Source organism: Melospiza georgiana, chromosome 6 (genome assembly GCF_028018845.1).
Source record: "Melospiza georgiana isolate bMelGeo1 chromosome 6, bMelGeo1.pri, whole genome shotgun sequence".
Taxonomy (NCBI): Eukaryota; Metazoa; Chordata; class Aves; order Passeriformes; family Passerellidae; genus Melospiza; species Melospiza georgiana.
In genome coordinates, this window is record NC_080435.1 from 20,222,133 (window position 1) to 20,240,670 (window position 18,538).

An 18,538-nucleotide genomic window follows, 5' to 3' on the forward strand; every position below is an offset into this window, starting at 1 on the left:
TAGTACTGGACAAACATTAAAAGAATAATAGATGAGTTTTGACAATGTGTGTATGGGTTACATTAGAAAAAAAAAATAACCAAAAAACAAGCAAACACCCCCCTTTTCAACAGTTGCATACCAGGAAACATGTGTTGACCTACGACACTTGAACAGCAAACAACAGTGTCCTACGCACAACTTCCAGCAGCACAGAAAAGAAGGAATCTTTCAGAGTAATTAGGGATTCAAGGACCCTGTAAAACATCACAAAAATGTCCTGCTATTTCTGTTTTTCCTAGTCAACACCATGCGACCTAAGAAACTCCTTCATTTTCTTACAAGAAGGTGCAGCAGGCCGTAGATACTTTATCAAATGGTTTGGCCCACACAGATGAACTCAGAGTAGATTGCCAGAATGGTTTTTTGATTATGCACAGATTTGCACCAAAATAGAAACCAACAGACTGTTCTTCACAAAAGAGTATTTCCTACCCCCCAGGTACTCAGGATACTATGTCCTTAAAAATCTCAGCTGCTACAGCTTGAAAACACTGGTGTAGAGCTCAAGTCATAAATACAGGCCTACACACTTCTGCAATGGTCCGAAAGTCACTGAACTTCATTTTGAAAGATACATTTCACCCAAAACGAAAAGAATTCTTCACGCAGAGCCAGAACTACATGTTAATTTATTTTTCCTTGAGCTCAATTCTCAAATACATCACAGAATCACAGAATATTCTGAGCAGGAAGGGACCCACAAGGATCATGGAGTCGAGCTCCTGGCCCTGCACAGGACATCCCTGGGAGTCCCACGTGTGCCTGAGGGCACTGTCCAAGCACTCCTGAGCTCTGTCAGTCTGGTGCTGTGACCACTGCCCAGTCCCAGCACCCTCTGGGGAAGAACCTTTTCCTGATACCCAACCTAAACCTCTCCTGAATCAACTTCAGGCCATTCCCTCAGGTTCTGTTACAGGTCACCAAAGAGCAGAGATCAGTGCCTGCCCCTCCTCTTCCCCTAAGGAGGAATTTTGAGGTCTCCCCTCAGTCTCCTCCAGGCTGAACAGCCCAAGTGACCTCAGCCACTCCTCATGCAGCTTCCCCTTCAGAGCCTTCACCATCCTCCCCTGGTCCATCATCCTGGTTGCAGACAAAGACAAAGAATGCATTAAACACTTTTGCCTTGTCCCTGGCCCTGTTTGCAGTGATCCTCCTCATCCTGTAATGGGCCAGTTATTTTGCCTATTGCTGTTAATGTATTTAAAAAACTCTTCTAATTGTCCCCCACAGCTCTGGCCAGCTTCAACTCCAGCTGAGCTTTGGCCACAAGAATTTCCTCCCTCCAGTGGCAAGCAGCACTACTGTATTCTTGCCAGGTCACCTGGCCTTGCTTCCACTCTGCACACACCTTCCTTTTTCTGCCTTATTTCCAAGAGAAGATCCTGCTCAGCCAAGCCAGTTTTCTGCCTCATCTGCTTGACTTGTGACATTTGGGAATTGCTGCTTCATTGCCCTTTAGGAGGTGATGTTTAAAAAGTGACCAGAATCAATTTACATATAAAGATCTCATCAAGTTCAACAAAGCAAATGCAAAGTCCTTCACCTGGGAAGGGATTTTTCATGAGAAAACCACACAAGTACATTGACTTACTTGTTACTGTGCAGTGATTTTTAATTACCTAGTTTTACTTTCTGTTCCCTGCAGATATGAAAAGGAATCCATTACAGCAAACAAAGATTGGTTGACACAAGAGCCTACTCAAAATGTTTGTAGCCTTTCCCAACAAATTACTGCAACCTACTACATTATCAAAATTCTGAATTCTCATCACTTCATAATGAAAACAGAAAATATGTCATTTGTATTACCATGGAACAACTGACGCATTTTAAAAACATTCCTATATCCGTTTTTCTAAAGAAAATTAAAATCAAACAGTGAAGCACAAGAAAAGTGACTTAAGCGGATGAGCACCGGATACAGGAAAGAAAAACATACCACAATACCAGAACAAAATGAGGCAGAGGGAACAGAGAGATCAGAGAGATCAGAGAGATCAGTTCTCCCAGGATCCAGACAACATTTTCTGGAACTGCAGGTTATGGGAGAGCTCACAGACTGGCGCTCTTCATTTGTAAACCACAGCTAAGCAGCACCTCCGAGTCACAGAAGTTGCCATCAAGTGTCACATGGAATAGCAGGGCTGTGAAACAGCCCCCTCCAGGCTGCCAGGCACACAACTGACATCCCCTGCTCTCCATGCACCAACTGATTCAGATAACTTACCCTTCAAAACCAGGGAGATAAAAAGCAAAACCAGGGAAAAAGGGAAAGGTCAAAGATATGTCATCTATTTCATTACCTTCAATCCAAAAAAAAAACCACAAAAGCAATGTACAAAGATCTCTCAACACTTCTGAGTAAGAGCTGGATATACAAACATGTACAGAGTGAGTGGCAGACCAAAACCTGAGTCACTATCCACAGTCTGTCAGTTGGTATTCCCACCTGCATCCAATAAAATGTAATTTTCTGCCATAGCTGACCACCTACTCTTCCTGTCACTGCTCACTCACATCTTTTTGACCCATTCTTCACTTACCTCTGACACTAAAATTTCTATATCTTGTACTACTTCCTTTATAACCTTTAATAAATATCTTTCTTTTATAGTCTATTTATAATTACATAAGTTCTTCAGTATACTGAGGAACTGAAGCCCTATAATTTTAACTGATTCTCTTAAACATCCTGTTCAGTAACTTTCTTTTCTTCAATTACATCAGCTCCTTTGCAGAATCCTTTCTTGTGTTATCTTTTGCACAGCCATGCTAAGAATTTAAAAACCTAGACCAAGAATTTACTTACCCCTTCCACAAACCCTTACACTTGTTCATACTTAAGAATAACCCATTTTTTTGATGCAGGTATTCATTTTCTTAATTTTCTTCTTTTGTAGCCATCTGGAAAGATCAAGAACTCTCTTCAAAACCTTTTCCAATTCAATTCAGCTTGAGTTTCAACAGTGCTCACTTTGATCAGAGACTTCGGAGGCATCCCATTTATGAAGAGCAACTAATATGCCCTTGTTGAAACCTTTTCCTCAATTTAGGAATTTCAAAACTGTTTTCAAGCTGGACACAACACATTTCACAGAAAAGCTGCTGGAAATATATAGGGAGAACATCATTACTCAAGAAAGAAATATAAGTAAAACAAATTGGATAACGTTCCTACTTTTGCATGGACAGTTCTTGAGTGCCTAAAATGGGCATATCTCAATTTTTTCACTCACTGAAAGCTGTCATTCCAAAAAACATTCCCCCAAAAGCACAAAGAGACAGCAATGCTGTAGCCATAACTCAGTCCTGAGGGAAATGTCATCTTTTCCCTCCCTTTTACTATTGTAAATTTTATGTTTCTTTGCCTAAATTGAGTATCCTACCCCACAGAGTCTCAGAGATGAGCAATTCCTTAACAGAATTCTCATCTTGTAAAAGTGAAATTAGTATGCTGCAGAAAGAAAACCAGGAAATCTCCTAAACACAAAATCTAAACAACAAGCAGCAAACGCCATCACATTTTGTACTTCTTTAGTTGCAGATTACAAGACACAGATCTTCCAACACACATTAAGAACAAAATTAGGGACAATTTAAACTGCCTGATGCTGGCCACATCTGCAAACTCATCTCCACCAAACTGGCAGAGCAGAGTGTGACTCGTGACTTTGTGCCTGGAGCACTGACCGCACCCTGGAGCCGGAACAGCAGTGATTCCAACCTCTGGAATGACAGGAGGGGATTCACAATCCGGGCGTTCTTCCCCTGCCCTGTGACTCTGCTTTCAGTGAGGTGCATTTGGGCTCAGCTAAATGCTTCAAGGCTTTTCTAGTTAAGAATACTTGCTTAATTTTCCTAGGTGAAGTAAGTCAGATCTTCACTAACATCTTTAATTTCTATTGTTAAAGGTTTTTCCTTAATTATTTGATTTTCTTGGTGGTAAAAATGTAGCAAAACACTCCAGCACTGAGAATGTGGTATATTCTATAGTGTATTCACAGCTACCAGTGCAATGGCAGCACCTAAAAACCCTCCCCCAGTCTTCTTTCTCTAAACTCAAATGAATCTATTTCTACATGATTTAATTGAAATCCCCAGACACAGTGATGTTTAAAGCATGACAGCCAATAAATGTGGTTACAATTAAAACTAGAGTTGCTCTTCTTATCACAATATTCTTTAAGTCCACTTTTCCCCCAAAACTACCATTCTATTGCCCTTTTTCTCCTTTTGCTTCCAACTGCTCAGCACCAGCCACCAAGACAGCTTATACAGCAGATCAAGCTGTGCTTGAAGGGTAAAGTAAAAAGTGCAGTAGAAAAAAAAGATCAAGAACAATGTCTTGTTTATAACAGAGTAGAAAAGGAGAAAATTGCAAAAGTAGCTACTCTGGTCTACAAAGGATTTAAATTGGGAATTAAACAAAAAAAAAGGGACTATTACACTGAGAGGTACTCTTCCAAGTTTTAACAGTTAACTGTCCACAGTGAAGAAGAAACTTTATAGCTAAGGGAGAAAATGATGTATGGAGTTACATATCTTTTGATATTGTGAGTTACGTACATGCCTTAAAAAAGTGTCCAGTATTAATGACAGCTTGCAACTCAACATTTTGCAAAACAAGTTACTAGAAGGAAAAAAAATGCTAAACAGCAAGTCTGGATCATATCCTTGTTTCTATAAACCCCATGACTTGCTAACAGCTGTGTAATTACCAGACACATTTCATGAGTGAAATGCATATTTAATGATGCACTTTGTGATTTGATGCCAATATTCTCAGGATTAAAAAGCTATGAATCTTCAAGTAACATGAAATGTATCTTCAGTATATATTTAAAAATCGCACCATAATACTTCTCCTTTACTTAACATTTTCAATGTTTCAAATCAACTTTGCCTGCAAAGTGTCATCAACCTACTGCATTACTTAAATGCAACAAGAACTGTTTTCAATTGCTCTAATGGCTTGCACTACTCTAAAACCATTACAGAATTATAAAATGTCTTGCCCCCCTTTTCTTTTCTCTTTTGGTTTTTTTTTTATATTTCGCAACTATAGTTCTAAACAAGTTTAAGGAGACAAGATGATGTTCAGCTACATACTTTGCATCTTTCAGCCTATCAGAAAGCCATACAAAACCAGGGAACTATTTCAAATCCAGTATTTCCACACTGATTTGGAAACATTTCCAAACTCCAGAAAGCAGGGTATGAACTGATACTGCTACTACTTCCCGGTAATAGAAAGCTGGGAGTGGAAAATTACTCAACTCCCTGAACAAATGACTACATCCACTTGCTAATGATTTTACTAGAAACATTTTATAGAAAAGAGGGAATTCAGATGGATTATAAAATGACTTCACAATTCCTTGTTGCCCAGCACACCAATTTTACTTGCAAATTCAGCCCCTGTAAACGTGCTACTTGTAAGTGAGCAAAACAAGCTTCAGAGAAGAGAAGGAGCAGGGAAAAGCTGTGCACATCATCTGATAAAAGAAGAGGTGAAGTGATTTGGATAGAAAACACTGACATTTAATAGACATTGAGCTTCCTCTGCATCACTGAAGTTCCTGCTGAGAGTTGACACTGCTGAAACTTAAAGATGGTTTCCTAATTCCAGTGCTAAGTGTGCAACCACTCCAAAGAAGATTAATTGCTGCCAAGAAAGGAGGAAAACAGGTATGGGTGGGCAATCATAAGCAGAAAAGAAACCAAGGGAAGTGTTTGTATGGTAAACAGTGCTTGTGTTTGATCAGCCACACAGGTGACCAGCTGCTGCTTTGGGAACCAGCACACAACCCTGTGCCCCTGCCACCAATTTTCTGTGTGATGCTGTGAAGACACTTCTTACAAGCATTCCCCAATTGCTACAGCTGGACACTATAGTCAGGGCCAGATTCTCAGAAATGCTGAGCCGACATTCTTTCCAGAATGCTTTCATTTGCAATATTAGTAGTACTGAAAAATTGGGTCATAGATATTTCAGATTTGGCAAAATTGTTGCAGACTTAAAATTGTCAAATCTCAGTAAAAAAATGTGGTCTGAGCCTTGAGTACAGGAACCCCAGGGAACTGCTCCTGCATCAGGAACAGCAATTTATAAGAAAGAAAGTAACTTCAGACCCTTCCACAATGGCCTTCAACACATCAGAGGCTGTGGTAGGAAATGATGATCTAGATTTACCCAGGAACTTGAGTGATCTTACCCATTCCTGATCATCTCTAAGGGATTCACTACTTCAGCATGAGTATTGAAGTAAAATTTATTCTAATCAACAGAAAGTTAAGACTTTCTAGTTCTTATCTTCAGGGGAAAAATCCACACACAATAAAAAAGAGTGAACTGTAGGACAAAGTGGTGAAACCCATTTCTAGAACAAGGTTACAGTCCTAGTCACACCTCAATACCCTCTTTGTGTTGTAATATGAACCAAATCAATTATCTACCTCTATTGGAACAAAAACTTTACATCCCCACAGAACTGTGAGGAATACATGGAAGCATGACCAAATACATGGAAGCATGACCAAAATGAATTCATTCTGTTGATGTCTGCTTGAGTTTCTAAGCAGAATGAAAATAAAAATTTTAAAATATGATATTTTAGGTTAATTTCATCAACTATGATAGCTTGATGGTGACAACATTTTAGGGACACCAGATCAACACCAGAGAATTTGTGCAACGTCGACTTGGTCATCAATCCAGCACAGCATCATTCTGTTGGTATCCCCGTACTTGAATTACCTCAAGGTCTAAACAAGTCTGGAAATGTTCTTTCAAGAGAGGGTAGAAATTAAAATGAAATTAGAAAGCACACTGGGTTACTGTTTGGGGTAGCCCTGTCTCTAGATTGTAGAGAATTGTAACAAAAGTCTCCTGAGGGTTCTTCTCTTTTGACAAGGTTAACCAAGGAGTTTTAGAGAAATTAATACAATGGCTTTATGATGTGTATGGAGGACTTGGGAGAAAAGCCCCAGAAATATTAAAGTAATTAAACCTCCTCAAGTCTTCCACACAAAAACAGTTGGCACTGGCAGAAAAGTCAGACTTTTAAACTGCAGCTAAGTCTTTCGATTTCAGGTGTACAGATGTTTCGCAACAAGCTGTTGACAATATTCAAGTTCCTGCTGAAACTAAATAAAATATAGTTTGAAAAAAGCCAGAAAATTGTCAAGGCTCTTTAGGAACTGAACTCCCAAAGGGGTACCCTCTTTAACAGGACAAGAGGCAATGGGCACAAATTGATCCACAAGGAACTTCCACCTGGACATGAGGAAGAATTTCTTTACTCTGCAGTGACCAAGCATTTAATGGGTTGCCCAGAGAGGAGAATCTGCCAGAGAGGAGACTCTCCCTCATGGAGATATTCCAGAACCATCTGGATGCAATCCTATGCCATGTGCTCTGGAATGACCCTGCTTGAGCAGGGAGGTTGCACCAGATGACCCCTGTGGTCCTTTCCAACCTGAACCATTCTGTGATTCTGGGATTCTTTAGCCAGAAATAAAGAAAATGTCTTCAACCAACCAATTAAAATCTCAAATAAGACCACATCATCATTTTACATGGCTGCCATTTGTACCACAATTATTAAAATGAGTAATTAAGTACATTAGTGATACCTGCATTCCATTCTTGTGTATCCTCAACACACAGTTGTTTTGTTTTATAAAGATACTTATGATTTTTTTATCAGTCTGATGGCTCAAATGGTTGGTTTTTGAAATGAAATAATGTAGTCTAACTGGTCTGCCTGCATAAAACAGCAGCAAGGTTCAAACACAATTTTTGGCTACTGTATAAGCAGAGAGATGCATGGACCAGACAAAAACTTCCACACAGTCTTACACTTTAAAACAACAAATATCTAAAACACAAAGCACAAGAATCTAAGTGAAGTGGTATTTTGAAATAATTATAATCAAAGAAAAATTTCAGTTTTCAGGCAGAGAAGATCAAGAAGAGTTTATCAGGAGATTCCAGAATCTGAATTTCTTGGAAAACAGAACACTTATAGGAAATAAATATGAATAAGAATGTAGAGATATGCCAGAAACTAGTCAATAATATTCACCCAAAACTACAAAAAACTCTGAAGTTTTGCAATGCTGGACATTTAAAATTCCAGAGGAATTTGCACAAAAAATACCCCAAACCTATATAATTTACAATTTATGAATTTAAATGCAGAAGAGGGGATTGATAAAACTTGAGAGAAAAGACATTTTTAGCTGCCAAGCACTTTTCACAGGCTAACCAATTTTTCTTTATCTTGCTCACGAGACCTCTTTGAGATACATTTGTTAACCATTATTATAAAGAAAATAAGGCAATGGTACGAGAGCGTGTTTGTACTCTTTTAAAGCAAGTCTTCCATATTAACACACTCATCAATTTTTGTGATTTGCAAATTCCACTCTCATTAACAAGCAGCTTATTATTGATAAATATGTTGATTCCAACTAACTTGGCAACGATTTTTAGATGAGAAACTTTTTGCCATGAGGAACTTCAATGAATTTGTGTGCATTTTTGCAAAAAGAGCAAGCACATTATGAAATCCCAAGACACAACACGAAGCATAAAACAATTTTTAGAATTAGAAAATAGACAAAGAAATGCCAAAATTAGAACATGAACAAATACCTATGAGAAAACTGATTTGTCCACTGCTTGAAAACACAATACTTCAAATTCCATTCAAAATCCTGAAAACCCATAAACGCTTACTCTAATCTTCACAATGAATTTGGAGTTTTTCCACTAAGAAAATCAGCCAACCAGATGTGAATTCAATCGACTGCGTTCCTTCCTAAGCCCAGAAACAAAAGAGAAAAAAACAAACCAACAAAACAACAACCCTCCTTCAGCTTCACTCAGAGACTCAAGTTTTCTGTTTTTCACCCCACTGGGTTACAAACTGATGACAAAATTTCTTACAGATCAATAAGCCTCATAACGCCACTGCCATTTGGGGAGAGCTTTCACATTGTCCCCAGGGTGGAACTTAGTAATTTCCCTCAAGAGCGACCCCAATTCTGAACAGCTTGCCTGAGTCTGAGCATTGCAAAGTGAATGTTGTGGGAATATTCTCCCAGGGATTGAGCTCATATCTGAACCTGACAACCCCAGAGAGGCTGCAGCTGACAATGCAGAAACCGCTGCAATCATTTCCACGCTGCACGTGCTGCTGCTCCAGATTTAGAAACACAACATGCAGACTTCCCAAGAGACTGGAGGCAGAACCAGCCCCAGGCCAGCATCACTTCCCCTTCACACAGGCACAAAGGGCTGGGACTGCTTCCCAGAGCAGGCCAACATGGAAGCTGGACAGTGACCACTTCACGGGAACAGCAAGGACACAGGCAATGAGTAACTCAAATGCTCAAAGCCTGGACAGCTCTGGGTAAGGATATGAGTGTCCAGTGTCAGAGCACCTGTGCAGCTCAGGAAAGCATTCTTACTCTGCTTTCCCAGGAAGCACATCCAAGGTCCTGCCATAATAAGAAACTGGTATGCAAATAGAAAGATACGTATCTTTTTGATAAATCTGAGGTAGCATTATCAAGTTTCATTGAATATAAATCTGCTTTTAACAGCTGTCTTTTTAATTACCGATTTCCTTTTTGCAAAAAGCTTATCATATGGAACCTTCCACATTATTTGCATTGAATCCTTTTGCACTTGTCCTAAATTGCATTTCTCTGGCAGATGGAACAATTCTGTTCCTACAGAAAATGTACCACAAATGACCAAAGCTCTGTGAAGCGGTAAAGCTGTGGCATAAAACTCTAAGAAATAAAACATGGATGTAAGAACACAAAGAAAAAGAATCTCAGCTTCTCAGAAAGGCAGTTTAACTTCACTCACTGTACAGGAATTAGAATCTCTTCTATTGTACATAAAGTTTAAAACAGGACAACATCTCTGGAGATGCAAATCAGGCCACTTTACCAGAATTTTTTCCATTTTTATGGAATGCATAATAAAACTGTCATGCCTTATTTTTCAGTTCCTCAGCTCACTTGAAATGTACCGTTTCACTACCTGCCTCCTGTTGATTATTCAAATTGCAATTTTGGAAAGCCATCTATCTTTGGCAATGCAAACAGCCCTGTGCAGCTCCAAAGCTGACAACAGGGCTCCTGGTGGCCCAGCAGGCACACAGGTAACTCCCCAAGCCCCCAGACCAGCAAGAAGAGGAGGAATACCCTAATATCTGGAGCCCTGAACAGAAGTGACCTCAGGAACAAACACTCTCCCTGTCACAACCCCAATCTCTGCTGGACAGCAGAGGACAGCAAGCCAGTCTGAAAGAAGAACCATTCCAACACGGTCCAATTTCCCAAAATCATCCAGCTCTGCCACCTCCCATCCTCCCAAGTGATCCTAGACACCAAAGTCCTCTGGGCACAAGTCCTGAAAACAACAGCCTTTCCCAAGAATATGCTTTTCTTTTAAAACTGAGAAAATGCCTATAGAAAAATAATCTCCTGAACCACACATTAAAGTTTAGAGTCTGCCAGAGAGGCATGTTCCCCAGTAAAAATCCTTTGGTGCTCTACCAGGGGTAGCCCACAGATGAATCCTGGAAAACTGAAAGCAATGGGGAAGTTTCCTGTGAAAATTTAGAAAACACCAAACAGCCAGAAGAGCTGAAGAGCTCTTGGAACACAAGCCCTATGAGGAACCACTGAGTGAGCGGGAGAAAAGGAGACTCAGGGTGAAATTATCACTCTTTACACTCCCTGAAGGGTGGGGTTGTGGTCAGGTGGGGGTTGTTCTCTTTCTTCAGCAAGTGGGAGAACCAGAGGACACAGTCTCAAGCTGCACCAAGGGAAATATAGGTTGGATATTAGGAAAAAGTTTTTTACTGAAAGAGTGATAAAGTTCTGGAATGGCCTGCCAGGGGAGGTGATGGATTCACCACCCCTGGACGTGTTTAAAAAAAGACTGGATGTGGCACTCAGTGCCATGGTTTGGTTGAGGTGTTGGGGCATGGGTTGATGATCTCTTCCAGCCTAGTCAGTCTGTGAAGAGACAACAGAGAGATTATCCAGTTTGCTCTGGAAATTTCCCCTGAGCTGGAAAAGTTTGCATTCTTAAAACTGGCTCCACACCCAGTGCAGTGCTGGGCTTGCAGGTCTCTGAAACACACACCTACCCTGTGAGGAGTGGTGAAGAAGGTTATTTTTATTAAGCCCAGTACCAGCAAACACAGAGACCAGCAGTGAAAAGGACAGCAATCTTTCCACATAAAGAGCTATTTTTTTCCCAAGCACTTATCTTGATCAGCTAAATCTGAAGCATTATTCATCTAAATAAACCCCGAGATGGAGTATGCTTGCTAAGATTATAAAAATTGTTTGGATAAGTGTAATGAAAATTCACTCTGGATGGTTGTCAATGCACTGCTGAAGGTTTAGCAGACTTTACAAAAGCATAAAACCATCATGGTGCATATTTATCCTGACTAAGAATGTCATAATCTTGCTGTAATCTTTACTACATTCCACAACTTTTGAGGTCAGTATATCTAGATGAAAAATTAACTTCCTTTTTTTAGTATCAACAGAAATGCATTATAAATTCAAAAATTACACCATGACTATAAATTCTGCTTATCAGACAGTTATTTTTAGTCAGTCAAACCCAACAGATAGAAAAGTCCTTCTGTTTAATAGGAACCATTCACAGCTACAGAAATCTCTACTTTTTAGCATTACCAGTGCCTTCTGTCAGTGATGAAGCATGCAACACCAGGCATTGCTGGTCACTGCTTCTCCAGCTGCTGAAGTGAAAGAATAAACTCAGACCCAAGAAAGGAAAAGGTGAAAATGGTTCTCTATGAAGAATTACACAGGGATGCAGCACACCTAGCAGCCAACAGTTTCTAAAATTTTATAGGAAAATAGAATAGTTTTGGTTGGAAAGGACCCTAAAGATCATCTAGGTCCAACCCCCTGCCATGGGTAGGGACACCTTCCTCTAGACCAGGTGGCTCAGAGCCCCATCCAACCTGGCCTTAAACACTCCCAGAAAATCCGAAGGGTTTGGCACCTTCAGCTGTTTGCCCACACTCTGGGAGCTGCTGATCAGTGAAGTGGGGCTGTTCTCAAAAAGGACAGCAACTCAGCAGGACTCTTTCACAGGTTTCTATACCCTAAAATAAAGAAACCAAGATGAGCTGCCCCAAAAACTTTATCATGGAATTAGTAACTGAACCAGGTATCAGAGTCTAACATTGAGAGGTTTTGGACATGAATGGTGGCTTCATTTAGCTCTATAAACTTAGAGAGATGACCCATACAAAAATGTTTGCTGAATTTCCTGGGGTTCCTGTCAGTACATTCCTTCAGCCTCTCCAGGTCGATCTGAATGACATCTCTGCATTCAACTGCACCCCTCAGTTTTGCATCATCTAAAAATCTGACTGTGCTACAGTCTGCCTTCTCCAGACACTGCTTTTCACATTTTTTGATGATGGACACAACATATATCTTTTTCTAGGCAATGGGGACAAGTTTCAGCATGAAAAACAAAGACATGTGGGATAATTCAGTAAATTACAATTTTTAGTAGGTTCTGCCATGTACATTAATGTACAGTACATTAAAAGCATAGTTCTAATTTTTGTATATGTATCTTTAGTTTCTCCTCTTTCAAAAGGACAAATAATTGGGTTAGACTTATAAAACAAATAAATTGAAAACAAAAGTTGAAATTAACCACCATACATTCCTCTGACTAAAAAAGCACAATGCATAAGCAGTTGCATAAGCAGTACAGAGACAAACAGGCAATGTGATACTAGAGACTACATTCCAAACCTTGAAGTTTATTTGTTTGTTTTATGAAGAGCTTCATGATATAAGAAACACTTAATCCTCCAAGCTATGTAGGTGTTTAAAAGTATTTCACTGGCATGAAAATGTTGGTATGACCACTTCAGTGTAAATCAGCAGTCTGTACAAGATAAAGCACTTAAACAGAGAAGTTATTTAAAAAGAGAAGTTATTTTTAATTAGCAGAGTGCTTTTAGTAGCAGTCACTCTTGCCTGAAACTGATACAAGACTGAAAGGAGGACTGTATTTTTAAAAATGCAATTATAATGTTTAAAAACATTAGCATTAATAAAGGTTGATAACTGTGGATTAGAGACACAGACATATGTGAAACTACACATACAGATGTATTCTCATATCCTGAACTTGTCAACTGAGTCAAAGCTAGAATGTGATATCCTCATTTGAATATGATTCACAAATAAATGTTCTAGATGACAGAACTGAAATTCAGACATCCACAAGAGCATAAAGACATTATCCAGCTCTGCAGAGAAAAGTATTTAGTCTTCTAGAAAAGATTGAAAAGTTTTGCTATGCAGTCAAACACAGCGTATGCAAGAATTTAAGAAAATGCCTAAATGTAACCAGCCAGTATACTTACAACAGAACATGCATCTCCTGCCTGCATTTTTGCCAAAGAAAATGAGGCCTGAAATATGTGCCTTCAGACAACCTTAGATTTTCTCTAACTCAAAACAGGTGGCAAGTCACAAAAGCTGATCATTTCTGCATGACTTAAACACACACAAGCATATATAGATTGAATTCAGCTTCATAAGCCAAAGAATTTCTTTATCACACAAACAAACACAGCTCCCTGCACACTCTTAGCCAAATGCATTTAACCAACACCAAAATCCTGAGCTAACCTGCCACCCATTGCTTACCAGTGTTTTTGTGCTGCCCAGCTGAGATGTCAAATATTCCACACGTTTCTGTGCATATGAGTTCCTGTTCTGGCACAGGCGCTGCATCCACACCCTTAAGTTCTCTTACTGATGCCATGCCTAATGAGGCTTGGAAAAGCCTTGAGGACTTTCAAGGGTTTTCTGGCTGCTGGTGGCAGGCTTTTCTGGTTTGTTGCATTTTTAATTTGTAGCCTCTGAGACAGTAACCTGCTGACATAACCCCTCACTGCAGAAAAACCTCCCTTACTACAGTTATTACCAGCATTAAAAGGGATTGATGTTTAGGGCCATCCAGCTTTAGGCACAGAGGCAGAGCCAGTACCTTCTTCAGGAAACTGCTGACAACCTAAGCAGAGCAGCTCTCTAATGAGGAGCACAGCAGGCTGCTCAGAGGAGCTGCTTTGAAGAGAGAAGTGTCAGAGCTCAGCTGCAGAGTGAAGAGCTGAGCTGAGTGATGGGGCATTCACAGAGCTCCCAATCCCGAGCCCTTGGAGAGGGAAGGGGACACCCTACATCTGCTGAGCACTGGGAGCATTATTAGTAACTACAAATCTCTGCACTTGCTACTGCATTTGTGGTTTTATCCAGGATAAGCAGGCTTTGCTTTCCACAAAAACACATTCCAGACATGTCAGTACATTAAACTCATGCTGTGAAATGCAGAAAAGACACTTTAAAAAGTAGCCTTTGGGGATATCAAAAGCAGTTTTACAGCACCAAATAGAAGGATTCATTGAGCTTGAGAACTCTTATTCATTACCCCCTGGATGGCCACGGTATCAGACCCAGCCAGCAGGGCTTAGGAGGAGTAGGTTGTGTTTGACCAACCTGGTCTCCTTTCATGACCAGGTGACCCTCCTGGTGGATGCAGGAAAGGCTGCAGATATTGTCTATCTGGACTCCAGCAAGGCCTTTGGCACTGTCTCCCACAGCTGAGTCCTGGAAAAGCTGCAGCCCAGGGCTGGCACAGGAGCACTCTGTGCTGGGTTAGGAACTGGCTGGGCCCAGAGGGTGATGGTGAATGGTGCTGCATCCAGCTGAGGGCAGTCACCAGTGGTGTCCCTTGGGGCTCTGTGCTGGGGTTTGACATCTTTATTGATGACATGGATGAGGGTATTCAGTCTCTCATTAGTAAATCTGCAGGTGACACTAAGCTGGGAGCATGCGTCAATCTGGTGGAAGGTAGGAGGGCTCTGCAGAGAGACTTGGAATGGTTGCATGGATAGGCAGAGTCCAAGAGAATGAAGTTTAACAAGTCCAGGTGCCAAGTCCTGCCTTTTGACCACAATAACCCCCTACAATGTGACAGGCTGGGGCCAGTGTGGCTGGACAGTGCCCAGGAGGAAAGGGACCTGGGGGTGCTGGTGACAGCCAGCTGAACGTGAGCCAGCAGAGTGTCCTGGTGGCCAAGAAGTACCTGGCCCAGATCAGGAATGGTGTGGGCAGCAGGAGCAGGGAGGTCATTCAGCCCCTGAACTTGGCCTTGAGTGTCATGTCCAGTTCTGGCCCCTCAGTTTGGGAAGGACATTGAGACGCTGGAGCACACCCAGAGGAGGCAACGAGGCTGGAGAGAGGCCTGGAACACAAACCCTGTGAGGAACCACTGAGGGAGCTGGGGGTGCTCAGCCTGGAGAAAAGGGGGCTCAGGAGTGACCTTATCAGTCTCTACAAATGCCTGAAGGGTGGTTGTGGTCAGGTGGGGTTGGTCTCTTTCTCCACACAGCACTGACAGAACTGATGCCAAGTGAGAGCCTTGAATCAGAAGGACAAGCAACAGCCATGGCACTCTGTGTATTTTTGAATAACAACCATTCTCAACATTGAGAAGGCAACCAGAAAATACCTATTGTTAGAAATTCACTTGAGCCAGAGAAAGCTTTTTAAAACTGGTTCTTCTGCTGCTCAGAAATGAATTTAATATATTTACTGCATCTGGCTGTTTCCTGAAGTTCACTGTGAACCTCAAATTTAATTGCATCCATCTACCAAGATTGATTAGTATTAAAAAGGATTTACTTATAGGCATTATTTAAATCAAAAGCACCCATTCTCAGTGATTAGCAGTGTAATTTTTTAAAAGGATTTCTGCTTTACTTGTTCCAAGCAGGAAAAACATTTGTTAATGTTTGTGTGAGATGCTCAGATATAATTCCTCTAATAAACTACAACTTATATATATGAGTCCAGCACCAGTCTAAAGCACAAGGATGGGCACTAAAGACATTGAGGAGGCAGTGTATGAACAAAAATTCAGCTCCAGCCTGAGTGACAAGAGGTACCTCACTGCAAATACACAATCTCACAGGCTGTTACAAAAGTACAGCTAATAAAAAAAAAAAAGTCATTCCCCTACATGCAGAATTTCTCTCCAAAAATAAGTTTATCAGAGTTAAGGGATTTGGAAACATTTACTACTGCTGAACTAAAAAAGGTTTTGTTCATTAACCTGCAAATCCTTAAACTGTGAATGCTTTGTATATGAAAATGGAAATGCAAGAATCTATTGGTGAAAAGAAGGAACTTATTCTTCCCCTACAAATATCTTGTCCAAAAAAAGTTTTTCTGAGCATTTAACATTGCTTCCAACTTTTGTGTTCTACAAGAGAGAAAAATATACCAGGTTCCAGAAGGTGAAGAAAGACATATCCAACATATTTGTTATACATCTCCACAAGCTTTTCATCTACCTTGTCATTCAAGTAATCATGCCCAAATTTCTTGTTTGTGCAGTTCCAGACAACACAGGAACTATTTATTTATGCATTTTATTTCCACAATTCTATCTTTAATAAATCTTAGCTTTTGTTTTTTTCACAAACTGCTGCTTACTGAGCCAGAGATCTCCAACTCTGCTGTCCAAAACATTGCTCAGATGTATTCTAAATTTGTCAAATTAATTCCTAACACAGCAAAGCTTATGCACAGTTCATATTACTTCCTTCACTATGCATGAGTTTGCATTCATCAGCACTGAATTTCATCTGCCATCTTGCCACTCATCCAACTGATTTGCACTCACAAAATTCTCCCAAGGGTTTCCTCTGATCCCAACTAGATAAATAGTTCTAATATCTGCGATTTTGTTAATCCTGTAACTGATATTTATTGCATATAAACATTCTCATCTCTAGCAAGGAGCACTTCTGCTGTGATGAACACTTTTGGTTTGCACCTTTCAATTTCTTTCAGCTATCCTGGTCAGCACCTGATTCCTGACTGTCCCTTGCCTTGTAATTTCCTTGACCTATTTTGAAGGGGTTTGCCAAAGGACTTGGAATCTTCAAATAAACGATGCCAGTGATTCAGCTGGATCCACTGTTTGCTTTATGCACTCAGAGAATATTAATAGATTAGCATAGTTTGCTTTGTGAAACCGAGAGAATTTTGTTCAGCTACAGTTTTCTGAAACTGCATATTTTAATTAGCAGCCTGATTGCAAAATGGAACAACTCCTGAGACTGGAACTGAAGTTCTCCTCCAAATTCCCAAGTACTGCAGTCCCCCCTCCCCCTTTTGATTTTATTTCACACGATTATTAAAAACTCAACGTGTGTCACTCAACGTGAGGAGCACGTCAGTTCCTGGAAAAGGAAGAAGATGTCAGCAGGATGCATCCTCCTTTATCCTACGTTGTTTCTGGGCTTTCCCTAAATAACTTCAAACCGACAAAAAGAAAAAAAAAAAAAAGGAGAGAAAAAAAAAAGTGCTTTGGATAAGGTGCTGGGTATGGAAGGATTTACTGCCATGGAATGCAGGACAGAGGAATGAATCCCTTATCCGCTGTGTCACACTCCAGGTCACAAGATAAAGGGATCAGCTGCAGGGACTGAGCAGCCTCTCCATCCACAGCGCAGCTGGATCCAGTTCTGAATGTGCACTCAAACATGAACAGATTCACAGGGAGTTTTCCTTTCTGAAACAATTAACTTCTTCTTTGATATCTTCTTTATCTTTATTTTAAAAAAATCTGCTGTTTGATCAGTTTCATTAGTTGTTCTGGTTAAGTTCTACCATCTTTTCAGTGCACACACTTCAAAGATTTGAAGCTTTTATTAACACAAAAGGAATGCACTAAATGGTCTCTAAGGAAAAGTGGCCATTTCACTCTCCATCCAGAGCTCTAATCACCTGTGCAATTAAGGCCTGACATGTACAGTACTTATTAAATCATTCAGTAATCATTTTATGTAGTAATGATGCCCTTCCTGCATGATCTTGTGTTCTTAATTACTAGAAATATGTAAGCAGTGAGTGTATTACTAGGAGAAAGTAAGCAGCTAGTACACATAACCATAAATTCTTTTGTGTCATGAAAGCATTACTACTCACATAAATAAAAGACTTAATTCACCATCTGCAAGATAGATGTATCAACTAAAATGAATTCCAACTCCAATGAATCATCAGTAAAAACAGCATCAAAATAACCCCTTTCAAGATGTAAGGAAAAATCAAAAGGTACCATTTTTCACGTGAATGATCCTAAAGTAGTGGAAAAATCAAAATGAACTTTCACAAGTTTACTACAATGTGACCAAATATTACAACTATAAATAGTACATAGTGCAGTAACTAAAACAACATGTAAAATACTGAATTTTACAACAGTACATAAACAAACCAACTCTTCTGATTATAACCATCACACCAACCTCTTACACTAAGATGTAAAACCACAGTTTCAGAAATGCTGGGCTGTCGTGTTCTAAGCAGTAACACGATGCTT

At 40.1% G+C, this 18,538-nt stretch overlaps 1 protein-coding gene across 6 annotated transcripts in view; it reads right to left on the minus strand.

The window, feature by feature from the left end:
• Window positions 1-18,538, minus strand: part of SBF2 (SET binding factor 2) — a 229,334-nt gene that overhangs the window by 144,493 nt on the left and 66,303 nt on the right. The gene's annotated exons all lie outside the window — the stretch shown is intronic.